We start from the raw sequence: 16,698 nt of genomic DNA on the forward strand, positions 1-16,698 counted from the left end.
AACACAAACAAACTGGCATACCTCATGCATTTTCAGACACAGAGATGCATGAATGCTAAATGTGATACAGTCCGAGGGCATGAGTCATAAAGTAATCTCACAACTAACAACAGGGCATTTCCAAACGACTCTTTCAAACATACTGCAGCCTTAGTGCACCACCACTTTCCAGACAATGCTGAAAAGAGAGAAAGAAAGAACATAATAAGAATTGGCAGTAAAAAGTGAATTTCACCAATCACAGTCTCGATTAGATTACCTTTCCCTTCTGATGTTTCCAGGACGGAAATGGGAGAAATTCAATTATGTATGACATCGAAATTCATTGGAACGATTTTCCCATTAGCTAGAAACCCAAATAACAACGAGTAGAGTCACCGTAGGACTTCGTTTCACAACAGCGATGAAATTACAGTCTCCATTCGGTTCCAGTAAAAAGCTCAACTTGCCTGGGATGGCAGAACTGTTTGCGATTTTCCGAGCGGGAGGCGAACACGATCATGACAGTAGAGACATTTTGAAATATTTGGCAGTATCCCACACCACAGTTAGTTCCCTGGGAAGCAAACCCATTTTACTTTTGTTTTCAACATCAATATACAGTGGGCACCGAAACAGCATTTTAACAACGCTGCAGCGTTGGAGCTGATCAGCAGAAATGGCAGTGGTGGGATTCGATTCCGCGTCCCTTTCGAGACTGGAACCTGGATCCAGCGCCTTAGACCGCTCGGCCACACTACCGGCCGGCCACGCCCCCTCATTTTGTTGTATTTCCAATTGTGCTCCTGCATAACAACAGATGCAAAGTCACATGATAAGGGTTCCATGATTCCTCTCGGACTCGCACAGCTGCTGGGATGTCCTCTCGGACTCGCACAGCTACAATGTCAATTTCGCAGCAGATATTGATAGCCCATCAATCCAGACAAAAATCAATGGTAAACTGAGTCTATCTTCTCAGACTCTTTTCAGCTACAAATGTATCTGTGAGTGCTTGAGAATATGGGTTCGCTTATGATTTGGTCAAATAACCATGAGCTGCTTGACATTACTGCAATTTCGAATCTCGCTTTGCTAAATGATTTCACCCATTGCTCGAAACAGGACGACTTTCACGTTTACACGGAACACGAAACACACCGGACTACAGGGATAATGCACAAACCTGAGCAGGCCGTAATCCACATCATACCGTGCAGCATAGTTTCAGTCACTGTGTCTGGGTTTTTTTTTTTCAGAATAAGATTCCCAAAGAATGTTCTCCACCCTAAAACCAGAGGTAACATTACAATCCGAGAACGACAGATCACATTGTGAGAATGCTCTGACCTCGGAGACAGTTCTAGAAGCCACTTTCCTTGCCTTTTACCTTAACCGTGCAATGTGCTGCAGAGATGTTCACACCTGGACATGAGCCGCATGGATACCAACTGCGTTGGAAATCTATGTGGGAATCGACGACAAGCGACTCAATAAATTTTGTTAAATTCCATGGTGCTTTTTAGAAATGCAGTTTCTGTTCACCTCAATCAAAACGGCAGTTTCTGAACATATTAACAGAAGTCAAAAGGTAATTACCTCACCCCACCCTCACTCCGGAAGAGGTGCTAACTGCCCTTGAGTGCTTTTTGTTCTCGATGTGAAGAGCTTTCACGCCTGAGTCACCTACACGTCTCTGGTTGCTGAGTGAATCACAGAGAAGGAATTTCACCAGAGCTGCAACTGCCTCACATCTCCACTCGCCCTCCCCGTTTACATTTTCCTGCTCGTCAGTGATTTAAAGAAAACCAAATGGATGCGATGTCATTCTGTAGCCTCTCTGTCGATTCCTCCGTTTCAGTTCCAACATGACTTAGATCTCGGGGCGGACCTTAATACTAGCGACGCTATGAATGCGCAAGTCGAAAGGTTCCTCTGAGAGTGCAATTTCTTTCATTGCTGTTGCTGATTGAATGAGCCACTAACGTGCGAATTGCTCCAAAACATGATTCAGGATATCTGGTGCCAATTCTCGCACGTTGAATCACGATTGACAGCTTCCAAATGAGGTCTTTCTGAGACGCCCTTGGGGGACATTTGACAGACAGACAAGTTCAGGAATTCGTGGTGCGCTGTGACACCAGAGCATCTGCTTCTTTCCTGTCTTTGAACCGAGCCGCCTGCGCAAGGAAGGCAAATGCGGTACTGCTTTTCGTGGAAGGATCTGAAGGCGGTAACTACACTCTCCAACAGAATGGCATATGATCAGAACCAGGTTGGAGAAAAACTTAACAACGCTTTGCACTGTAATTAAATGGAATTGCATTACATTTCACGACCAGAGCAGATTTGTTCAAGCAAATTCGAAGGCAAGTTTGCAGATGGGAAAGCATGCAAGAAAGCTCAGCTCTTGTCCATGTAAAAGGCTGCAGTTGAAGAACAAAGCAGTTTCTGCCCAGTTTCGAACTGGGGACTTTTCGCGTGTGAGGTGAGCGTGATGACCATTACACTACAGAAACAAGCCGGAAGCGCGAGTGCTGCGACGCAGTGGCGTCCAACACTGAAAGTTGAATCCGTTCTACGTTTCACCTTTTTGTTTCCAATAGCTCGTTGTTGTCCAGCGTAATTGACATCTTGAAATCGTAAAAAAAAAGACACGTTAAATTGATGACAAAGTATAGACAAAGCTGTCGTCGATGTTTGTACCGTAGGGCGAGGTGGAATAGGCTGGGACGACTTTCCCTGCAGCGTAACAGCTGCGACATGACCTTATGGAAGGGTGGTTAACTGAGTTTTACCCAAGTTGGTGTGAGTTGAAAACTCGAGAGCATAGCTTTAAGGTGAGTGGGCTGAAAGTGACAAAGGACCTGAGGCACATTTCCCACAAAGAAGGTTGTGCGTGGTTGGAATGATCTACCAGAGGAAGTGGAGGAGGCTATTACACTCAGAAAATTGCAAAGGTAATCGGGTGAGTTTCTGGATATGATGCGTTTAGAGGGATTGGGGCCAAATGCTGGGGAACGGGACTTGTTTAATTTTGGCGATGTGGTGAGCATGGACGAGGTCCACCGAAGTATCTTTTTCCACGATGTACCCCAATTACGTCATGTTGCTTCCACCGGCTTTCAAGGATTACTTTTTAGCCGAGTTTGCCATCGCAGTCTGTGGCACAAACATTTAGTCTGTTCGACTGCTCACGGGAAAGGTAGTATTGTGAAACACTGCAGAAACGAACGACTTCCTTACTTTAGCTCCGACTGACCATACTCTGCGAAATTTTCCCAGATCATCTGCTGAGAATTTTTGCTGCTGGAAGTTACCTCAGAAACCCTGTTAAATCGAAATGTATTGAGCGAATCGCAAAACAGAAAGTATTTAACACGGAACACAAACAAGCTGGCATACTTCATGCATTTTCAGACACAGAGATGCATGAATGCTAAATGTGATACAGTCCGAGGGCATGAGTCATAAAGTAATTTCACAACTAACAACAGGGCATTTCCAAACGACTCTTTCAAACAGACTGCAGCCTTAGTGCACCACCACTTTCCAGACAATGCTGAAAAGAGAGAAAGAAAGAACACAATAAGAATTGGCAGTAAAATGTGAATTTCACCAATCACAGTCTCGATTAGATTACCTTTCCCTTCCGATGTTTCCAGGACGGAAATGGGAGAAATTCAATTATGTATGACATCGAAATTCATTGGAACGATTTTCCCATTAGCTAGAAACCCAAATAACAACGAGTAGAGTCACCGTAGGACTTTGTTTCACAACAGCGATGAAATAACAGTCTCCATTCGGTTCCAGTAAAAAGCTCAACTTGCCTGGGATGGCAGATCTGTTTGCGATTTTCGGAGCGGGAGGCGAACACGATCATGACAGTAGAGACATTTTGAAATATTTGGCAGTATCCCACACCACAGTTAGTTCCCTGGGAAGCAAACCCATTTTACTTTTGTTTTCAACATCAATATACAGTGGGCACCGAAACAGCATTTTAACAATGCTGCAGCGTTGGAGCTGATCAGCAGAAATGGCAGTGGTGGGATTCGAACCCGCGCCCCTTTCGAGACTGGAACCTGGATCCAGCGCCTTAGACCGCTCGGCCACACTACCAGCCGGCCACGCCCCCTCATTTTGTTGTATTTCCAATTGTGCTCCTGCATAACAACAGATGCAAAGTCACATGATAAGGGTTCCATGATTCCTCTCGGACTCGCACAGCTGCTGGGATGTCCTCTCGGACTCGCACAGCTACAATGTCAATTTCGCAGCAGATATTGATAGCCCATCAATCCAGACAAAAATCAATGGTAAACTGAGTCTATCTTCTCAGACTCTTTTCAGCTACAAATGTATCTGTGAGTGCTTGAGAATATGGGTTCGCTTATGATTTGGTCAAATAACCATGAGCTGCTTGACATTACTGCAATTTCGAATCTCGCTTTGCTAAATGATTTCACCCATTGCTCGAAACAGGACGACTTTCACGTTTACACGGAACACGAAACACACCGGACTACAGGGATAATGCACAAACCTGAGCAGGCCGTAATCCACATCATACCGTGCAGCATAGTTTCAGTCACTGTGTCTGGTTTTTTTTTCAGAATAAGATTCCCAAAGAATGTTCTCCACCCTAAAACCAGAGGTAACATTACAATCCGAGAACGACAGATCACATTGTGAGAATGCTCTGACCTCGGAGTCAGTTCTAGAAGCCACTTTCCTTGCCTTTTACCTTAACCGTGCAATGTGCTGCAGAGATGTTCACACCTGGACATGAGCCACATGGATACCAACTGCGTTGGAAATCTATGTGGGAATCGACGACAAGCGACTCAATAAATTTTGTCAAATTCCATGGTGCTTTTTAGAAATGCAGTTTCTGTTCACCTCAATCAAAACGGCAGTTTCAGAACATATTAACAGAAGTCAAAAGGTAATTACCTCACCCCACCCTCACTCCGGAAGAGGTGCTAACTGCCCTTGAGTGCTTTTTGTTCTCGATGTGAAGAGCTTTCACGCCTGAGTCACCTACACGTCTCTGGTTGCTGAGTGAATCACAAAGAAGGAATTTCACCAGAGCTGCAACTGCCTCACTTCTCCACTCGCCCTCCCCGTTTACATTTTCCTGCTCGTCAGTGATTTAAAGAAAACCAAATGGATGCGATGTCATTCTGTAGCCTCTCTGTCGATTCCTCCGTTTCAGTTCCAACATGACTTAGATCTCGGGGCGGACCTTAATACTAGCGACGCCATGAATGCGCAAGTCGAAAGGTTCCTCTGAGAGTGCAATTTCTTTCATTGCTGTTGCTGATTGAATGAGCCACTAACGTGCGAATTGCTCCAAAACATGATTCAGGATATCTGGTGCCAATTCTCGCACGTTGAATCACGATTGACAGCTTCCAAATGAGGTCTTTCTGAGACGACCTTGGGGGACATTTGACAGACAGACAAGTTCAGGAATTCGTGGTTCGCTGTGACACCAGAGCATCTGCTTCTTTCCTGTCTTTGAACCGAGCCGCCTGCGCAAGGAAGGCAAATGCGGTACTGCTTTTCGTGGAAGGATCTGAAGGCGGTAACTACACTCTCCAACAGAATGGCATATGATCAGAACCAGGTTGGAGAAAAACTTAACAACGCTTTGCACTGTAATTAAATGGAATTGCATTACATTTCACGACCAGAGCAGATTTGTTCAAGCAAATTCGAAGGCAGGTTTGCAGATGGGAAAGCATGCAAGAAAGCTCAGCTCTTGTCCATGTAAAAGGCTGCAGTTGAAGAACAAAGCAGTTTCTGCCTAGTTTCGAACTGGGGACCTTTCGCGTGTGAGGCGAACGTGATGACCACTACACTACAGAAACAAGCCGGAATCGGCAGTGCTGCGACTCAGTGGCGTCCAACACTGAAAGTTGAATCCGTTCTACGTTTCACCTTTTTGTTTCCAATAGCTCGTTGTTGTCCAGCGTAATTGACATCTTGAAAACGTAAAAAAAAAGACACGTTAAATTGATGACAAAATATAGACAAAGCTGTCGTCGATGTTTGTACCGTAGGGCGAGGTGGAATAGGCTGGGACGACTTTCCCTGCAGCGTAACAGCTGCGACATGACCTTATGGAAGGGTGGTTAACTGAGTTTTACCCAAGTTGGTGTGAGTTGAAAACTCGTGAGCATAGCTTTAAGGTGAGTGGGCTGAAAGTGACAACGGACCTGAGGCACATTTCCCACAAAGAAGGTTGTGCGTGGTTGGAATGATCTACCAGAGGAAGTGGAGGAGGCTATTACACTCAGAAAATTGCAAAGGTAATCGGGTGAGTTTCTGGATATGATGCGTTTAGAGGGATTGGGGCCAAATGCTGGGGAACGGGACTTGTTTAATTTTGGCGATGTGGTGAGCATGGACGAGGTCCACCGAAGTATCTTTTTCCACGATGTACCCCAATTACGTCATGTTGCTTCCACCGGCTTTAAAGGATTACTTTTTAGCCGAGTTTGCCATCGCAGTCTGTGGCACAAACATTTAGTCTGCTCACGGGAAAGGTAGTATTGTGAAACACTGCAGAAACGAACGACTTCCTTACTTTAGCTCCGACTGACCATACTCTGCGAAATTTTCCCAGATCATCTGCTGAGAATTTTTGCTGCTGGAAGTTACCTCAGAAACCCTGTTAAATCGAAATGTATTGAGCGAATCGCAAAACAGAAAGCATTTAACACGGAACACAAACAAACTGGCATACCTCATGCATTTTCAGACACAGAGATGCATGAATGCTAAATGTGATACAGTCCGAGGGCATGAGTCATAAAGTAATCTCACAACTAACAACAGGGCATTTCCAAACGACTCTTTCAAACATACTGCAGCCTTAGTGCACCACCACTTTCCAGACAATGCTGAAAAGAGAGAAAGAAAGAACATAATAAGAATTGGCAGTAAAAAGTGAATTTCACCAATCACAGTCTCGATTAGATTACCTTTCCTTTCCGATGTTTCCAGGACGGAAATGGGAGAAATTCAATTATGTATGACATCGAAATTCATTGGAACGATTTTCCCATTAGCTAGAAACCCAAATAACAACGAGTAGAGTCACCGTAGGACTTCGTTTCACAACAGCGATGAAATAACAGTCTCCATTCGGTTCCAGTAAAAAGCTCAACTTGCCTGGGATGGCAGAACTGTTTGCGATTTTCCGAGCGGGAGGCGAACACGATCATGACAGTAGAGACATTTTGAAATATTTGGCAGTATCCCACACCACAGTTAGTTCCCTGGGAAGCAAACCCATTTTACTTTTGTTTTCAACATCAATATACAGTGGGCACCGAAACAGCATTTTAACAATGCTGCAGCGTTGGAGCTGATCAGCAGAAATGGCAGTGGTGGGATTCGAACCCGCGCCCCTTTCGAGACTGGAACCTGGATCCAGCGCCTTAGACCGCTCGGCCACACTACCAGCCGGCCACGCCCCCTCATTTTGTTGTATTTCCAATTGTGCTCCTGCATAACAACAGATGCAAAGTCACATGATAAGGGTTCCATGATTCCTCTCGGTCTCGCACAGCTGCTGGGATGTCCTCTCGGACTCGCACAGCTACAATGTCAATTTCGCAGCAGATATTGATAGCCCATCAATCCAGACAAAAATCAATGGTAAACTGAGTCTATGTTCTCAGACTCTTTTCAGCTACAAGTGTATCTGTGAGTGCTTGAGAATATGGGTTCGCTTATGATTTGGTCAAATAACCATGAGCTGCTTGACATTACTGCAATTTCGAATCTCGCTTTGCTAAATGATTTCACCCATTGCTCGAAACAGGAGGACTTTCACGTTTACACGGAACACGAAACACACCGGACTACAGGGATAATGCACAAACCTGAGCAGGCCGTAATCCACATCATACCGTGCAGCATAGTTTCAGTCACTGTGTCTGGTTTTTTTTTTTTTCAGAATAAGATTCCCAAAGAATGTTCTCCACCCTAAAACCAGAGGTGACATTACAATCCGAGAACGACAGATCACATTGTGAGAATGCTCTGACCTCGGAGTCAGTTCTAGAAGCCACTTTCCTTGCCTTTTACCTTAACCGTGCAATGTGCTGCAGAGATGTTCACACCTGGACATGAGCCACATGGATACCAACTGCGTTGGAAATCTATGTGGGAATCGACGACAAGCGACTCAATAAATTTTGTCAAATTCCATGGTGCTTTTTAGAAATGCAGTTTCTGTTCACCTCAATCAAAACGGCAGTTTCAGAACATATTAACAGAAGTCAAAAGGTAATTACCTCACCCCACCCTCACTCCGGAAGAGGTGCTAACTGCCCTTGAGTGCTTTTTGTTCTCGATGTGAAGAGCTTTCACGCCTGAGTCACCTACACGTCTCTGGTTGCTGAGTGAATCACAAAGAAGGAATTTCACCAGAGCTGCAACTGCCTCACTTCTCCACTCGCCCTCCCCGTTTACATTTTCCTGCTCGTCAGTGATTTAAAGAAAACCAAATGGATGCGATGTAATTCTGTAGCCTCTCTGTCGATTCCTCCGTTTCAGTTCCAACATGACTTAGATCTCGGGGCGGACCTTAATACTAGCGACGCTATGAATGCGCAAGTCGAAAGGTTCCTCTGAGAGTGCAATTTCTTTCATTGCTGTTGCTGATTGAATGAGCCACTAACGTGCGAATTGCTCCAAAACATGATTCAGGATATCTGGTGCCAATTCTCGCACGTTGAATCACGATTGACAGCTTCCAAATGAGGTCTTTCTGAGACGACCTTGGGGGACATTTGACAGACAGACAAGTTCAGGAATTCGTGGTTCGCTGTGACACCAGAGCATCTGCTTCTTTCCTGTCTTTGAACCGAGCCGCCTGCGCAAGGAAGGCAAATGCGGTACTGCTTTTCGTGGAAGGATCTGAAGGCGGTAACTACACTCTCCAACAGAATGGCATATGATCAGAACCAGGTTGGAGAAAAACTTAACAACGCTTTGCACTGTAATTAAATGGAATTGCATTACATTTCACGACCAGAGCAGATTTGTTCAAGCAAATTCGAAGGCAGGTTTGCAGATGGGAAAGCATGCAAGAAAGCTCAGCTCTTGTCCATGTAAAAGGCTGCAGTTGAAGAACAAAGCAGTTTCTGCCTAGTTTCGAACTGGGGACCTTTCGCGTGTGAGGCGAACGTGATGACCACTACACTACAGAAACAAGCCGGAATCGGCAGTGCTGCGACTCAGTGGCGTCCAACACTGAAAGTTGAATCCGTTCTACGTTTCACCTTTTTGTTTCCAATAGCTCGTTGTTGTCCAGCGTAATTGACATCTTGAAAACGTAAAAAAAAAGACACGTTAAATTGATGACAAAATATAGACAAAGCTGTCGTCGATGTTTGTACCGTAGGGCGAGGTGGAATAGGCTGGGACGACTTTCCCTGCAGCGTAACAGCTGCGACATGACCTTATGGAAGGGTGGTTAACTGAGTTTTTCCCAAGTTTGTGTGAGTTGAAAACTCGAGAGCATAGCTTTAAGGTGAGTGGGCTGAAAGTGACAAAGAACCTGAGGCACATTTCCCACAAAGAAGGTTGTGCGTGGTTGGAATGATCTACCAGAGGAAGTGGAGGAGGCTATTACACTCAGAAAATTGCAAAGGTAATCGGGTGAGTTTCTGGATATGATGCGTTTAGAGGGATTGGGGCCAAATGCTGGGGAACGGGACTTGTTTAATTTTGGCGATGTGGTGAGCATGGACGAGGTCCACCGAAGTATCTTTTTCCACGATGTACCCCAATTACGTCATGTTGCTTCCACCGGCTTTAAAGGATTACTTTTTAGCCGAGTTTGCCATCGCAGTCTGTGGCACAAACATTTAGTCTGTTCGACTGCTCACGGGAAAGGTAGTATTGTGAAACACTGCAGAAACGAACGACTTCCTTACTTTAGCTCCGACTGACCATACTCTGCGAAATTTTCCCAGATCATCTGCTGAGAATTTTTGCTGCTGGAAGTTACCTCAGAAACCCTGTTAAATCGAAATGTATTGAGCGAATCGCAAAACAGAAAGCATTTAACACGGAACACAAACAAACTGGCATACCTCATGCATTTTCAGACACAGAGATGCATGAATGCTAAATGTGATACAGTCCGAGGGCATGAGTCATAAAGTAATCTCACAACTAACAACAGGGCATTTCCAAACGACTCTTTCAAACATACTGCAGCCTTAGTGCACCACCACTTTCCAGACAATGCTGAAAAGAGAGAAAGAAAGAACATAATAAGAATTGGCAGTAAAAAGTGAATTTCACCAATCACAGTCTCGATTAGATTACCTTTCCCTTCTGATGTTTCCAGGACGGAAATGGGAGAAATTCAATTATGTATGACATCGAAATTCATTGGAACGATTTTCCCATTAGCTAGAAACCCAAATAACAACGAGTAGAGTCACCGTAGGACTTCGTTTCACAACAGCGATGAAATTACAGTCTCCATTCGGTTCCAGTAAAAAGCTCAACTTGCCTGGGATGGCAGAACTGTTTGCGATTTTCCGAGCGGGAGGCGAACACGATCATGACAGTAGAGACATTTTGAAATATTTGGCAGTATCCCACCCCACAGTTAGTTCCCTGGGAAGCAAACCCATTTTACTTTTGTTTTCAACATCAATATACATTGGGCACCGAAACAGCATTTTAACAATGCTGCAGCGTTGGAGCCGATCAGCAGAAATGGCAGTGGTGGGATTCGAACCCGCGCCCCTTTCGAGACTGGAACCTGGATCCAGCGCCTTAGACCGCTCGGCCACACTACCAGCCGGCCACGCCCCCTCATTTTGTTGTATTTCCAATTGTGCTCCTGCATAACAACAGATGCAAAGTCACATGATAAGGGTTCCATGATTCCTCTCGGTCTCGCACAGCTGCTGGGATGTCCTCTCGGACTCGCACAGCTACAATGTCAATTTCGCAGCAGATATTGATAGCCCATCAATCCAGACAAAAATCAATGGTAAACTGAGTCTATGTTCTCAGACTCTTTTCAGCTACAAGTGTATCTGTGAGTGCTTGAGAATATGGGTTCGCTTATGATTTGGTCAAATAACCATGAGCTGCTTGACATTACTGCAATTTCGAATCTCGCTTTGCTAAATGATTTCACCCATTGCTCGAAACAGGAGGACTTTCACGTTTACACGGAACACGAAACACACCGGACTACAGGGATAATGCACAAACCTGAGCAGGCCGTAATCCACATCATACCGTGCAGCATAGTTTCAGTCACTGTGTCTGGTTTTTTTTTTTTTCAGAATAAGATTCCCAAAGAATGTTCTCCACCCTAAAACCAGAGGTGACATTACAATCCGAGAACGACAGATCACATTGTGAGAATGCTCTGACCTCGGAGTCAGTTCTAGAAGCCACTTTCCTTGCCTTTTACCTTAACCGTGCAATGTGCTGCAGAGATGTTCACACCTGGACATGAGCCACATGGATACCAACTGCGTTGGAAATCTATGTGGGAATCGACGACAAGCGACTCAATAAATTTTGTCAAATTCCATGGTGCTTTTTAGAAATGCAGTTTCTGTTCACCTCAATCAAAACGGCAGTTTCAGAACATATTAACAGAAGTCAAAAGGTAATTACCTCACCCCACCCTCACTCCGGAAGAGGTGCTAACTGCCCTTGAGTGCTTTTTGTTCTCGATGTGAAGAGCTTTCACGCCTGAGTCACCTACACGTCTCTGGTTGCTGAGTGAATCACAAAGAAGGAATTTCACCAGAGCTGCAACTGCCTCACTTCTCCACTCGCCCTCCCCGTTTACATTTTCCTGCTCGTCAGTGATTTAAAGAAAACCAAATGGATGCGATGTAATTCTGTAGCCTCTCTGTCGATTCCTCCGTTTCAGTTCCAACATGACTTAGATCTCGGGGCGGACCTTAATACTAGCGACGCTATGAATGCGCAAGTCGAAAGGTTCCTCTGAGAGTGCAATTTCTTTCATTGCTGTTGCTGATTGAATGAGCCACTAACGTGCGAATTGCTCCAAAACATGATTCAGGATATCTGGTGCCAATTCTCGCACGTTGAATCACGATTGACAGCTTCCAAATGAGGTCTTTCTGAGACGACCTTGGGGGACATTTGACAGACAGACAAGTTCAGGAATTCGTGGTTCGCTGTGACACCAGAGCATCTGCTTCTTTCCTGTCTTTGAACCGAGCCGCCTGCGCAAGGAAGGCAAATGCGGTACTGCTTTTCGTGGAAGGATCTGAAGGCGGTAACTACACTCTCCAACAGAATGGCATATGATCAGAACCAGGTTGGAGAAAAACTTAACAACGCTTTGCACTGTAATTAAATGGAATTGCATTACATTTCACGACCAGAGCAGATTTGTTCAAGCAAATTCGAAGGCAGGTTTGCAGATGGGAAAGCATGCAAGAAAGCTCAGCTCTTGTCCATGTAAAAGGCTGCAGTTGAAGAACAAAGCAGTTTCTGCCTAGTTTCGAACTGGGGACCTTTCGCGTGTGAGGCGAACGTGATGACCACTACACTACAGAAACAAGCCGGAATCGGCAGTGCTGCGACTCAGTGGCGTCCAACACTGAAAGTTGAATCCGTTCTACGTTTCACCTTTTTGTTTCCAATAGCTCGTTGTTGTCCAGCGTAATTGACATCTTGAAAACGTAAAAAAAAAGACACGTTAAATTGATGACAAAATATAGACAAAGCTGTCGTCGATGTTTGTACCGTAGGGCGAGGTGGAATAGGCTGGGACGACTTTCCCTGCAGCGTAACAGCTGCGACATGACCTTATGGAAGGGTGGTTAACTGAGTTTTTCCCAAGTTTGTGTGAGTTGAAAACTCGAGAGCATAGCTTTAAGGTGAGTGGGCTGAAAGTGACAAAGGACCTGAGGCACATTTCCCACAAAGAAGGTTGTGCGTGGTTGGAATGATCTACCAGAGGAAGTGGAGGAGGCTATTACACTCAGAAAATTGCAAAGGTAATCGGGTGAGTTTCTGGATATGATGCGTTTAGAGGGATTGGGGCCAAATGCTGGGGAACGGGACTTGTTTAATTTTGGCGATGTGGTGAGCATGGACGAGGTCCACCGAAGTATCTTTTTCCACGATGTACCCCAATTACGTCATGTTGCTTCCACCGGCTTTAAAGGATTACTTTTTAGCCGAGTTTGCCATCGCAGTCTGTGGCACAAACATTTAGTCTGTTCGACTGCTCACGGGAAAGGTAGTATTGTGAAACACTGCAGAAACGAACGACTTCCTTACTTTAGCTCCGACTGACCATACTCTGCGAAATTTTCCCAGATCATCTGCTGAGAATTTTTGCTGCTGGAAGTTACCTCAGAAACCCTGTTAAATCGAAATGTATTGAGCGAATCGCAAAACAGAAAGCATTTAACACGGAACACAAACAAACTGGCATACCTCATGCATTTTCAGACACAGAGATGCATGAATGCTAAATGTGATACAGTCCGAGGGCATGAGTCATAAAGTAATCTCACAACTAACAACAGGGCATTTCCAAACGACTCTTTCAAACATACTGCAGCCTTAGTGCACCACCACTTTCCAGACAATGCTGAAAAGAGAGAAAGAAAGAACATAATAAGAATTGGCAGTAAAAAGTGAATTTCACCAATCACAGTCTCGATTAGATTACCTTTCCCTTCTGATGTTTCCAGGACGGAAATGGGAGAAATTCAATTATGTATGACATCGAAATTCATTGGAACGATTTTCCCATTAGCTAGAAACCCAAATAACAACGAGTAGAGTCACCGTAGGACTTCGTTTCACAACAGCGATGAAATTACAGTCTCCATTCGGTTCCAGTAAAAAGCTCAACTTGCCTGGGATGGCAGAACTGTTTGCGATTTTCCGAGCGGGAGGCGAACACGATCATGACAGTAGAGACATTTTGAAATATTTGGCAGTATCCCACACCACAGTTAGTTCCCTGGGAAGCAAACCCATTTTACTTTTGTTTTCAACATCAATATACAGTGGGCACCGAAACAGCATTTTAACAACGCTGCAGCGTTGGAGCTGATCAGCAGAAATGGCAGTGGTGGGATTCGATTCCGCGTCCCTTTCGAGACTGGAACCTGGATCCAGCGCCTTAGACCGCTCGGCCACACTACCGGCCGGCCACGCCCCCTCATTTTGTTGTATTTCCAATTGTGCTCCTGCATAACAACAGATGCAAAGTCACATGATAAGGGTTCCATGATTCCTCTCGGACTCGCACAGCTGCTGGGATGTCCTCTCGGACTCGCACAGCTACAATGTCAATTTCGCAGCAGATATTGATAGCCCATCAATCCAGACAAAAATCAATGGTAAACTGAGTCTATCTTCTCAGACTCTTTTCAGCTACAAATGTATCTGTGAGTGCTTGAGAATATGGGTTCGCTTATGATTTGGTCAAATAACCATGAGCTGCTTGACATTACTGCAATTTCGAATCTCGCTTTGCTAAATGATTTCACCCATTGCTCGAAACAGGACGACTTTCACGTTTACACGGAACACGAAACACACCGGACTACAGGGATAATGCACAAACCTGAGCAGGCCGTAATCCACATCATACCGTGCAGCATAGTTTCAGTCACTGTGTCTGGGTTTTTTTTTTTCAGAATAAGATTCCCAAAGAATGTTCTCCACCCTAAAACCAGAGGTAACATTACAATCCGAGAACGACAGATCACATTGTGAGAATGCTCTGACCTCGGAGACAGTTCTAGAAGCCACTTTCCTTGCCTTTTACCTTAACCGTGCAATGTGCTGCAGAGATGTTCACACCTGGACATGAGCCGCATGGATACCAACTGCGTTGGAAATCTATGTGGGAATCGACGACAAGCGACTCAATAAATTTTGTTAAATTCCATGGTGCTTTTTAGAAATGCAGTTTCTGTTCACCTCAATCAAAACGGCAGTTTCTGAACATATTAACAGAAGTCAAAAGGTAATTACCTCACCCCACCCTCACTCCGGAAGAGGTGCTAACTGCCCTTGAGTGCTTTTTGTTCTCGATGTGAAGAGCTTTCACGCCTGAGTCACCTACACGTCTCTGGTTGCTGAGTGAATCACAGAGAAGGAATTTCACCAGAGCTGCAACTGCCTCACATCTCCACTCGCCCTCCCCGTTTACATTTTCCTGCTCGTCAGTGATTTAAAGAAAACCAAATGGATGCGATGTCATTCTGTAGCCTCTCTGTCGATTCCTCCGTTTCAGTTCCAACATGACTTAGATCTCGGGGCGGACCTTAATACTAGCGACGCTATGAATGCGCAAGTCGAAAGGTTCCTCTGAGAGTGCAATTTCTTTCATTGCTGTTGCTGATTGAATGAGCCACTAACGTGCGAATTGCTCCAAAACATGATTCAGGATATCTGGTGCCAATTCTCGCACGTTGAATCACGATTGACAGCTTCCAAATGAGGTCTTTCTGAGACGCCCTTGGGGGACATTTGACAGACAGACAAGTTCAGGAATTCGTGGTGCGCTGTGACACCAGAGCATCTGCTTCTTTCCTGTCTTTGAACCGAGCCGCCTGCGCAAGGAAGGCAAATGCGGTACTGCTTTTCGTGGAAGGATCTGAAGGCGGTAACTACACTCTCCAACAGAATGGCATATGATCAGAACCAGGTTGGAGAAAAACTTAACAACGCTTTGCACTGTAATTAAATGGAATTGCATTACATTTCACGACCAGAGCAGATTTGTTCAAGCAAATTCGAAGGCAAGTTTGCAGATGGGAAAGCATGCAAGAAAGCTCAGCTCTTGTCCATGTAAAAGGCTGCAGTTGAAGAACAAAGCAGTTTCTGCCCAGTTTCGAACTGGGGACTTTTCGCGTGTGAGGTGAGCGTGATGACCATTACACTACAGAAACAAGCCGGAAGCGCGAGTGCTGCGACGCAGTGGCGTCCAACACTGAAAGTTGAATCCGTTCTACGTTTCACCTTTTTGTTTCCAATAGCTCGTTGTTGTCCAGCGTAATTGACATCTTGAAATCGTAAAAAAAAAGACACGTTAAATTGATGACAAAGTATAGACAAAGCTGTCGTCGATGTTTGTACCGTAGGGCGAGGTGGAATAGGCTGGGACGACTTTCCCTGCAGCGTAACAGCTGCGACATGACCTTATGGAAGGGTGGTTAACTGAGTTTTACCCAAGTTGGTGTGAGTTGAAAACTCGAGAGCATAGCTTTAAGGTGAGTGGGCTGAAAGTGACAAAGGACCTGAGGCACATTTCCCACAAAGAAGGTTGTGCGTGGTTGGAATGATCTACCAGAGGAAGTGGAGGAGGCTATTACACTCAGAAAATTGCAAAGGTAATCGGGTGAGTTTCTGGATATGATGCGTTTAGAGGGATTGGGGCCAAATGCTGGGGAACGGGACTTGTTTAATTTTGGCGATGTGGTGAGCATGGACGAGGTCCACCGAAGTATCTTTTTCCACGATGTACCCCAATTACGTCATGTTGCTTCCACCGGCTTTCAAGGATTACTTTTTAGCCGAGTTTGCCATCGCAGTCTGTGGCACAAACATTTAGTCTGTTCGACTGCTCACGGGAAAGGTAGTATTGTGAAACACTGCAGAAACGAACGACTTCCTTACTTTAGCTCCGACTGACCATACTCTGCGAAA

The sequence above is a fragment of the Chiloscyllium plagiosum genome, unplaced genomic scaffold (genome assembly GCF_037043375.1).
Source record: "Chiloscyllium plagiosum isolate Xiang-an unplaced genomic scaffold, Cpla_swu_hap1 HiC_scaffold_38, whole genome shotgun sequence".
Taxonomy (NCBI): domain Eukaryota; kingdom Metazoa; phylum Chordata; class Chondrichthyes; order Orectolobiformes; family Hemiscylliidae; genus Chiloscyllium; species Chiloscyllium plagiosum.